Source organism: Bos indicus x Bos taurus, chromosome 2, assembly GCF_003369695.1.
Source record: "Bos indicus x Bos taurus breed Angus x Brahman F1 hybrid chromosome 2, Bos_hybrid_MaternalHap_v2.0, whole genome shotgun sequence".
Classification (NCBI taxonomy): Eukaryota; Metazoa; Chordata; class Mammalia; order Artiodactyla; family Bovidae; genus Bos; species Bos indicus x Bos taurus.
In genome coordinates, this window is record NC_040077.1 from 77179367 (window position 1) to 77189108 (window position 9742).

General features: G+C 37.5%; 1 pseudogene; it reads left to right on the forward strand.

Moving 5' to 3' along the window:
• Window positions 1-7619: 7619 nt before the first annotated feature.
• LOC113900294 lies at window positions 7620-8289 on the forward strand (annotated as a pseudogene).
• The last annotated feature ends 1453 nt before the right edge of the window (window positions 8290-9742 follow it).

Consider the following 9742-nt stretch of genomic DNA (forward strand, 5'->3'; position numbering starts at 1 on the left):
TCCTATATAATTTTCCACAGAAAATAATTTTCATAGTAACTGGTATCATCTAGAAGAAAAAATGACTAATTAGTTAATGTGGAAACTGACCAAGCATATATTGTAGGCCAAAGGAAAAAAAATAATCTTAATAATGAGAGAGTTCTTAAAACAAAACAAAACAAAGCAAAAAACCCCTGAAATAAATTTTCAATAAAACTACATGGTATATTGAAGTTAAAATACTAAAGTATTATGAAATTTCAGTTTAACTTACAACTCTAAGAAATTTATCTAAATTTCAAAAATTAGCAAATATCCCAACTACTCTCTGGACTTTCTTAGACTAATTTCTTTGTGTAGTATTTTATGTCAACAGAGGTTGTAATTCAATAAATAGCTATACCCAACTCCTTAGTGTTTATGTAAATAGTGATTATAAATGAAGAGATAATAGCACTTAATTTATTAATGTTAAATGGTGCATAAATGCATTTCCTAAAAAGTACTAAAATAAATGAATGAAGGTCGTCTACTCAAAAAATGACTGCATCAATTTCTTTTGCTAATTAAAAAGTATGTTAAGCTAGTTAATTGAACAGCTGATTAATATGCTCCCCATTGTTCAGTATTTATTTTGGTATCATGGTAGATATAAGCTTATGACTTAGATACTCTTTTATAATAACAACAATAATAAACAATTATTAATTAGTTCAATCAAATCAATCAATACTCTTGAGTTTCTATTATGTACTAAATATCATGCTGTGTACTGTGGCAGTGAAAACAGTAGACAAATCTATTCTCATGGAGGAGGAGGCAAAAATATCAGTGACAGGCTAAGGAGAAAAAAACAAGAGAGATACAAAAGTGGGGAAAGAAGCCTTGTGAGGCCTTGATGGTCTGGGCTAGAATGTTGGCTTTCATTCCATGAAGGAGGAAGAATATCTGAAGATTTTGAATAAAGAAGAAAAATAGCTGATTTATATTTTAACAAGTTAGATCTGGTTGTTGTGTGGAAAAATAGATTAAGAAGCACAAATGGAAAGGTCAGACAATAGCAAACAGTTGTTTACAACAAACCAGATACAGATAATGGTGGTTTGGACTACAGAGAGAGCAGTGAACCTGATGATAAATCATCACAATCTGCACAAAACTTTTAAGTAAACTTATAGGATTTGCTAACAGTTTGTGTTATCAAGTCCAAGCTTATACTGCTTACCACATGACAGACCAATAAATTGAGAGACCAGGTCTTGGGGCAATGAATAGTGACTTTGTTCAGAAAAGCAGAAAACTAATAAAATGGTGAACAAGTTTCCAAAACACCCATTTTACCCAAGTTAGAGTCCAGGCTTTTTTTATACTTGTGGGTGGCTGGTTGTTGCAAACATCTTGGTGCCAGAATCCTGTTTTTCCTGCAGCTGCTCAGGAAGGTATGGTTGCAATGTTTCTAGAAACCTTTAAAGAGAAAAATATTATTCTATGTTCTACAACTTTTTATCTGTATACCAATGAAAGTGTTATACATTTAAAAAGACAGAGCCTTGAGAGTGGGCTATCTTGTATACTTCAGGTTATAGACAATGTTCATTTACGAAAGGTGCAGAGCTAGTATGGCTAAGCATAGGTAACAGAGTACAAAGGTTGGAGCTCAAGGAATCGATCCATCATGGAGTCAGGTTTGCACTTTTCTGTTACATTTAGAAGTGGAATATTACAGAAATTGGAGTCAAAATTGATTACAGTTGGTTCTCTGGTGGGTGCTTCCTCAGTGAGTTACAGAGAGTCCACTGTACTATGACATTTTATGTAAGGAAACTGAGGATTTAAGGATTTTATTATCCATGGGTGTCCTGGAACCAACTTTCTGCAGATACCAAAGGATGACTGTAGAAGGTTGACTGAAAAGACTGAGAAGGGCACATTTGAGGATGCAAAGTAATGTTCAAAATTCTCCAAGCCAGGCTTCAACAGTATGTGAACCATGAACTTCCAGATGTTCAAGGTGGTTTTAGAAAAGGCAGAGGAACCAGAGATCAAATTACCAACATCAGCTGGATCATCAAAAAAGCAAGAGAGTTCCAAAAAAGATCGATTTATGCTTTATTGGCTATGCCAAAGCCTTTGACTGTGTGGATCACAATAAACTGTGGAAAATTCTGAGAGATGGGAATACCAGACCACCTGACCTGCCTCTTGAGAAACCTGTATGCAGGTCAGGAAGCAACAGTTAGAACTGGACATGGAACAACAGACTGGTTCCAAATAGGAAAAGGAGTACATCAAGGCTGTATATTATCACCCTGCTTATTTAACTTATATGCAGAGTACATCATGGGAAACACTGGGTTGAAGGAAGCACAAGCTGGAATCAAGATTTCTGGGAGAAATATCAATAATCTCAGATATGAAAATGACACCACCCTTATGGAAGAAAGTGAAGAAGTACTAAAGAGCTTCTTGATGGAAGTGAAAGAGGAGATGGAAGTGAAAGAGGAGAGTGAAAAAGTTGGCTTAAAGCTCAACATTCAGAAAACTAAGATCATGGCATCCGGTCCCATTTCTTCATGACAAATAGATGGGCAAACAGTGGAAACAGTGGCTGACTTTATTTTGGGGCTCCAACATCACTGCAGATGGTGATTACAGCCATGAAATTAAAAGACGCTTACTCCTTGGAAGGAAAGTTATGCTCAACCTAGACAGCATATTGAAAAGCAGAGACATCACTTAGTCAACAAAAATCTGTCTACTCAAGGCTATGGTTTGTCCAGTAGTCACGTATGGATGTGAGTTCAGTCCAGTTTAGTCGCTCAGTCATGTCCGACTTTTTGTGACTCCATGAACCGCAACACGCCAGGCCTCCCTGTCCATCACCAACTCCTGGAGTCTGCACAAACTCATGTCCATCGAGTCAGTGATGCCATCCAGCCATCTCATCCTCTGTCGTCCCCTCTCCTTCTGCCCTCAATCCTTCCCAGCATCAGGGTCTTTTCCAATGAGTCAGCTCTTTCCATCAGGTGGCCAAAGTATTAGAGTTTCAGCTTCAACATCAGTACTTCCAATGAACACCCAGGACTGATCTCCTTTAGAATGTAAGAGTTGGACTATAAAGAAAGCTGAACACAGAAGAATTAATGCTTTTGAACTGTGGTGTTGGAAAAGCCTCCTGAGAGTCCCTTGGACTTCAGTAGATCCGACCAGTCCATCCTAAAGATCAGTCCTGGGTATTCATTGGAAAGACTGATGTTGAAGCTGAAACTGCAATATCTTGTCCACCTGATGTGAAGATCTGATTCATTTGAAAAGACCCTGATGTTGGAAAAGATTGAGGGCAGGAGAAGAAGGGGATGACAGAGGATGAGATGGTTGTATAGCATCATCGAGTCAATGGATATGAGTTTGGTTAAACTCCGAGAGTTGGTGATGGACAAGGAGGCCTGGCATGCTGCGGTTCATGGGGTTGCAAAGAGTCAGACACGACTGAGCAACTGGACAGAACTGAACTGATATAACATGAACTCAGTTTTTAAAATATTATAGAAGAGTCTGGACATCAAGGCAGAAGCCTGGATTGGAGAGATACATCTGGAAAATATGAACATATATCTTGTATTTAGAGTCATAAAATCATCTGTGGTTCAGTGGTGAATGTAGAAAGGAGAGGGAGAAGAGACATGAATTGAATCCTGTGTCTTGAATTCTAATATTTAGTGATTAGAGATAAGGAAGAAAACTGAAAAGATGTAGCTAAATTTTGTCAGAAGGGTGAGGGGGAGCTGTCCATTAACATGTCGTGAAAATTAAATGAAGAAATTGTTTCTGGGGGGAGAGAAAGATGGATCGTGTCAAATACTGCTAATGAGAGTAAGCACTGAATTTAGCAACGTGGAGGCCATGTGCGTCTTGAAAGAAACAGTTTCCCTGAACTGCTAGAGATGACTGCCTGACTAGGGGGGTTTCAAGAGAGAACGCAGAAGTACAATTAGAGGTAGTAGGTATGGACATGCACTTGAAGACACTTTGCTGAAAGATAAGGAGAGGAATGGAGTGGCAACCAGAAAGAGTGAGATAAAAAGACAGCTATTTTTTTCCTTAATATATATATTTTACTGAAGTATAGTTGACTTACAATATTTCAGGTGCATGTCAAATACACATATATCATTTTTGAAATTAGTTTATTTAGCTTATGTTTTCCAGCTTTTCCATCTCCTTTTTTTTTGGTGTTCTTTCTCAAGAGCATCTCTTTTATATACCTATATGTAAATAATACATGTAATATATATTTTAGAAAACATGAATTTTTGCCCAACTAAAAAGTTTATGACATTTTCATTCCACTTGTTTGACTTAATATAAATAGAATGCTGCATTTCTAGTTAAAAAACATAGATATGCGACAAGCAACAAAGGTTTACTGTATAGCACAGGGCTTCCCTTGCGGCTCAGCTGGTAAAGAATCTGCCTGCAAAGCAGGAGACATGGGTTGGGAAGATCCCCTGGAGAAGAGAAAGGCTACACACTCCAGTATTCTGACCTGGAGAATTCCAAGGACTATATAGCCCATGGGGTCTCAAAGAGTCGGACACTACTGAGTGACTTTCACTTTCACAGGAAACTATAGTCAATATCTTGCAATAACCTATAATGAAAAATAATTTCAAAGATAGTTATTTTTGAGAGATTGGAGCAATAAAAATGTATTCCTGTGCCTATCAACATTGCTATTATTTTAATACATGTAAATAAAGTGGCCCCAGTTTTCTCATAACTCATTGAACAATCCCAATAATTAACAGTGATTATTATAAATTATGTCTGACCTCTTATCTTATTTTCACATGTACATCAAATCATTTACATTTCATCAGGCTTCTTGAATTGTAGGTTCCCAAGATATATGCAATGAAATTTTAATTAACAATCAAATTTGAGCCATACTAAAAACAAAAAAAAAATATTTTTAATGACAAATAGGTGTTAAACATTAAGATGAATCTGCCACTTGAATATGAGTACCAAGCTTGCACTTTCTCAAGTGCTATAATCAAATATTCCTCTAAAATAAAACTGGTGAGATTACTTTTCAAGACCAGTGCACATATATTCACATAAAATTGGGCATGACTGGACATAATAGAAGAAATTAATGAAAGGAAAATTTAAGATGGGAATCAGGACGAGAGAGATTTTAATGAGAACTAGTGAATGGTACAATGATCTCCCATGAGGAAGTTCAGAGACTTCATTTTTCATGCACGACATGCATACTGCATGAAGAAGAATTTTTTGGAGAATCAAACCTTGCTGCTGATCCCAGAAAGCAGGGCATACTGATTCAATATATGAATTTAGATGCTTCTTTTTGAAATGCCCATGCCCTGCAACTTATAAGGAATGATAAAATAATTTTGTATATGTATCTACCACCCTTTAAGGAAAAAAGATTGCTCTCTTAAATCTGTTTCATTTTCTGTCTTGTACTATAGGTTGAACCACATGAAATTACTAATGTTTTGAAAATCAAAAATGATTGACTCTTTACAATATATATTTTTTTTATTTAAACCTCATACATTGGTCCTTTTCAAGAGCATCCTCATATTTTTTATATCTTAAAAAAATCTGCTGAGGTGTATACTGCCAGCTGAATAGGTACTAGTCCTATAGGTATCTTTCTAACCCTTGTTTTGGTTCCCAGTTTCTCTCATCCCTTCATCTTAACAGATACTTCAAGTCTCTTTTCTGGTGGTTGAATTGACTCCATCCCATTAAGATCTCTTTGCCTTTGTTATAAGAGTGATTGCTGGACTGTCCTTTTCTTAATAGAGGTTGAATATTCTGTCTCAGAGAAAAAAAAGCAATTTAAGGCAAGTTTTTAAATTCCATCATGTCAAATTCAAAAACTAATAGCTTTCATGCCAAAATGCCTTTGGCTTCCCCTAACAATTGTGTGCGTGCTCAGTTGTGTATGACTCTTTGCAACCCCATGAACTGTAGCCTGCCAGGCTCCTCTGTTCATGGGATTTTCCAGGCAAGAATACTGGAGTGCGTTGCCATTTTCTCTTCCAGGGAATAGATCTTCCTGACCCAGGGATTGAACACATATCCCTTAGGTCTCCTGCATTGGCAGGCAGATTCTTTACCACTAGCACCACCTGGTTAGCCCCATAATAATAATACTTGTATAATTAATTTATTAACTACCATTAATAAATTTGCATTATTCTTAAACTAGCTACGTATTGGGTTGGCCAAAAACTTCATTCAGAATTTTCCGTAGTTCAGTTCAGTAGCTCAGTCATGTCCGACTCTTTGTGACCCCATGGACTGCAGCATGCCGGGCTTCCATGTCCATAACCAGCTGCCATAGCTTGCTCAAAGCCATGTCCATACAGCCAGTGGTGCCATCCAACCATCTCATCCTCTGTCATCCCCTTCTCCTCCCGCCTTCAATCTTTCCCAGCATCTGGGTCTTTTCAAGTGAGTCAGCTCTCCACATCAGGTGGCCAAAGTATTGGAGTTTCAGCTTCAGCATCAGACCTTCCAATGAATATTCAGGATTGATTTCCTTTAGGATTGACTGGTTTGATCTCTTTGCAGTCCAAGGGACTCTCAAGAGTCTTCTCCAACACCACATTTCAAAAGCATCAATTCTTTGGTGCTCAGTTTATAGTCCAACACTCACATCCATACATGACCACTGGAAAAACCATAACTTTGACTAGATGGACCTCTGTTGGCAAAGTAATGAATCTGTTTTTTAATATGCTTTCTAGGTTGGTCACAGCTTTTCTTCCAAGGAGAAAGTGTCTTTTAATTTCATGGCTGCAGTCATCATCTGCAGTGGTTTTGGAGCCCCAAAAGGTAAAGTCTCTCACTGTTTCCATTATTTCCCCATCTATTTTCCATGAAGTGATACCTGAAACAACTTTTTGGCTAACCCAATATATCAGCCTATTTTAGAACTAATAAATTCCAAGGGTAAATGTTTAAGTAGCTTCTTTTTTTCTTTATTTTGGTCTGACTTATTCTGGAAAATCAAGACAGAGTGAACTTGAATAAATGGGAGGGTTTTTTTTCCCCCACAACTTTAAAAATTTTTCTTTTCTCCTCTCATTTTTTTCTTCTTCTTCTTCTTTTTTTTTTTTTTTTGAAAGGACAACATTAAACACAAACTTCCTTTAATTTTCAGTATATATTTGGCAATACACTTGCATGTATTTTCAAAGATGTTTCAACAGGTTGCAATCCTAATTCTCCATTAGAGATTTGACTGAAAACAATGCTAAAGTAAAGTCTTATGTCCTTGGTGGGGTAGGACACTTCCTCATTATTTATGTTCCATATCATTAAGCTCCACTGCTATGCATTAGGCAGGGTTTTTACCTTAGTTCAGGCTAGAAATAAAGACAGAATGCAATGCTTAACCTGCAAAAGCTTGTCTTCAACTGGGCAAAGCTATGTGAAAAATATAATGAAGATCAAGTGAGAATATTCACCATGAAAACTGTTTCTATCAATGGTCTTAATATTATAGAATTCCTAATAAAATTCTAGATACTTTTCCAGCCTGTACAGAGCTGCCTGGAGGCTGGAAGTGGTGGTGAGGTCCAAAGCAGCTTCTGGAATTTCTGAACACCCCTGGTCAGTATAAGATGGATCCAGTAGTCTTGAGTTACATGGACAATGTACTGTGGCAATTAGATGTCTCACTACTGGATCCTCCAAGCTGGCTCAATGACCATGATATTGGGTTTGCCTTTGAATACTTTGCCAACAGTCAATTTCATGACTGCACTGACCATGTCTGCTTCATCAGCCCCGAAGTTACTCAGTTCATCAAGTGCACTGGCAACCCAGCAGAGATGGCCATGTTCCTTGAGCAGTTGGACCTCCCAAATAAGAGAGTTATATTTTTAGCCATCAATGATAATTCCACACACACAGCTGGGGGAACCCACTGGAGCTTGTTTGTTTATCTGCAAGATAAAAATGGCTTTTTTTCATTATGATTCTCATAGTAGTAGTAACTCATTCCGTACAAAGAAGGTAGCAGAGAAACTAGAAGCTTTCTTAGGCAGAAAAGGATACAAACTGGCCTTTGTGGCAGAGAAAGCCCCTGCTGGACAAAACAGCTATGACTGTGGGATGTACGTGATATGTAACACTGAGGCTTTGTGTCAGAACTTCTTTAGACAACAGCCAGAATCACTACTGCAGCTACTCACTCCTACATATATCACACAGAAGAGAGAAGAATGGAAATATCTCATTGCCAGACTTGTTAAAAATTAGCTGTTGAAATATATTTGACTTTTGAAGTCTGTTCTTTCTGCCTGTCCCCATGTATTGAATGGCTGCAGTCTCAGTGCCTGAGGGAAGATGCCTAGGAGAGGAAAGCTTAGAATACTTACTTTATCCTAAAAGAATGTTGTTCTCTGTATTATCCTAAAGAAAAATTTTACTTTAACCGTAATTTCAGAACAATATTAATCACCAAAACTGATTAATTCCCTTTTGGGCTCTCTTATCCACATTGGTTTATTCCAAAGAGGGGAAAAAATGATCTGTAAAACAAATTAAGAATATATGAAATCTAAAAGCAAGAAGAAAATCATAGAGCAATCAAAAAATTATTGCACAGCCCACATATTTCAAGAGATCAACTGGCTAGAAACAGATCTCAAAACCTAACCTAATTCAAGATCAAAGTATTATCAATTACTCAGTTCTGTGATATCTCTTTCATTCAACAAGCAAAGGCTTTCCCAGCTATGCTGTTAAGTAACTTCAGTTGTGTCCGACTCTGTGCGACCCCATAGACGGCAGCCCACCAGGCTCCCCCATCCCTGGGATTCTCCAGGCAAGAACACTGGAGTGGGTTGCCATTGCCTTCTCCAATGCATGAAAGTGAAAAGTGAAAGTGAAGTCGCTCAGTCCTGTCTGCCCCTCAGCGACCCCATGGACTGCAGCGCACCAGGTTCCTCCATCCATGGGATTTTCCAGGCAAGAGTACTGGAGTGGGGTGCCATTGCCTTCCCAGCTATAATCTTTGCCAGTACTTTATAAAAGTGGTGTTAGCCCATAGTCACCCATCTGATTCCTTGAGCACCTTAAGAAAGGGAGAATCTTAAATAACTTTGTTGAAATAAATGTCTGTTGTGGACCTCTTGTTTTGCATCTGGAACTTGCTAAAGTTGGTTTATTTTTGTAAAGGAGGAAAAAGTGGCCTTTCTAAACTTGTTCATTTAATTAAAGAATGCAGACAATGTAATTTTTGAAATGCTATTCTTTCTTAAAAAAAAAAAATCTAGTTGACTTCAGGAAATTTGTGTGTTAGTCATTCAGTGGTATTTGACACTTTGCTACTCCATGGACTGTAGCCCACCAGGCTTCTCTGACCATGGAGTTCTTCAGGGAAGAATACTGGAGTGTGTTGCTATTTCCTTCTCCAACAGGAAGCTTATGAGGACCTTTTAATTAATAAATACAAAGGTTACTTAGAGGTAGTTGGACATTTTTATGAATAAATACAATATTCTAGTGCCAGGCCAAACTATTTTCTTAAGCCCAACTGCATCCATCAGAAATTTATGGGTGACCATCAAACTTCTATAAATGTTCTTCTCTCCATCATCTCTACTCTGGGGAGAGGAAGAAAAAAAAATTATCTCTATAGTAACTAAGACTCTGGGATTCTAAAAATCTACATGTGTCTCAGTCTTCCTACATTATCCTTAGTTCTTTT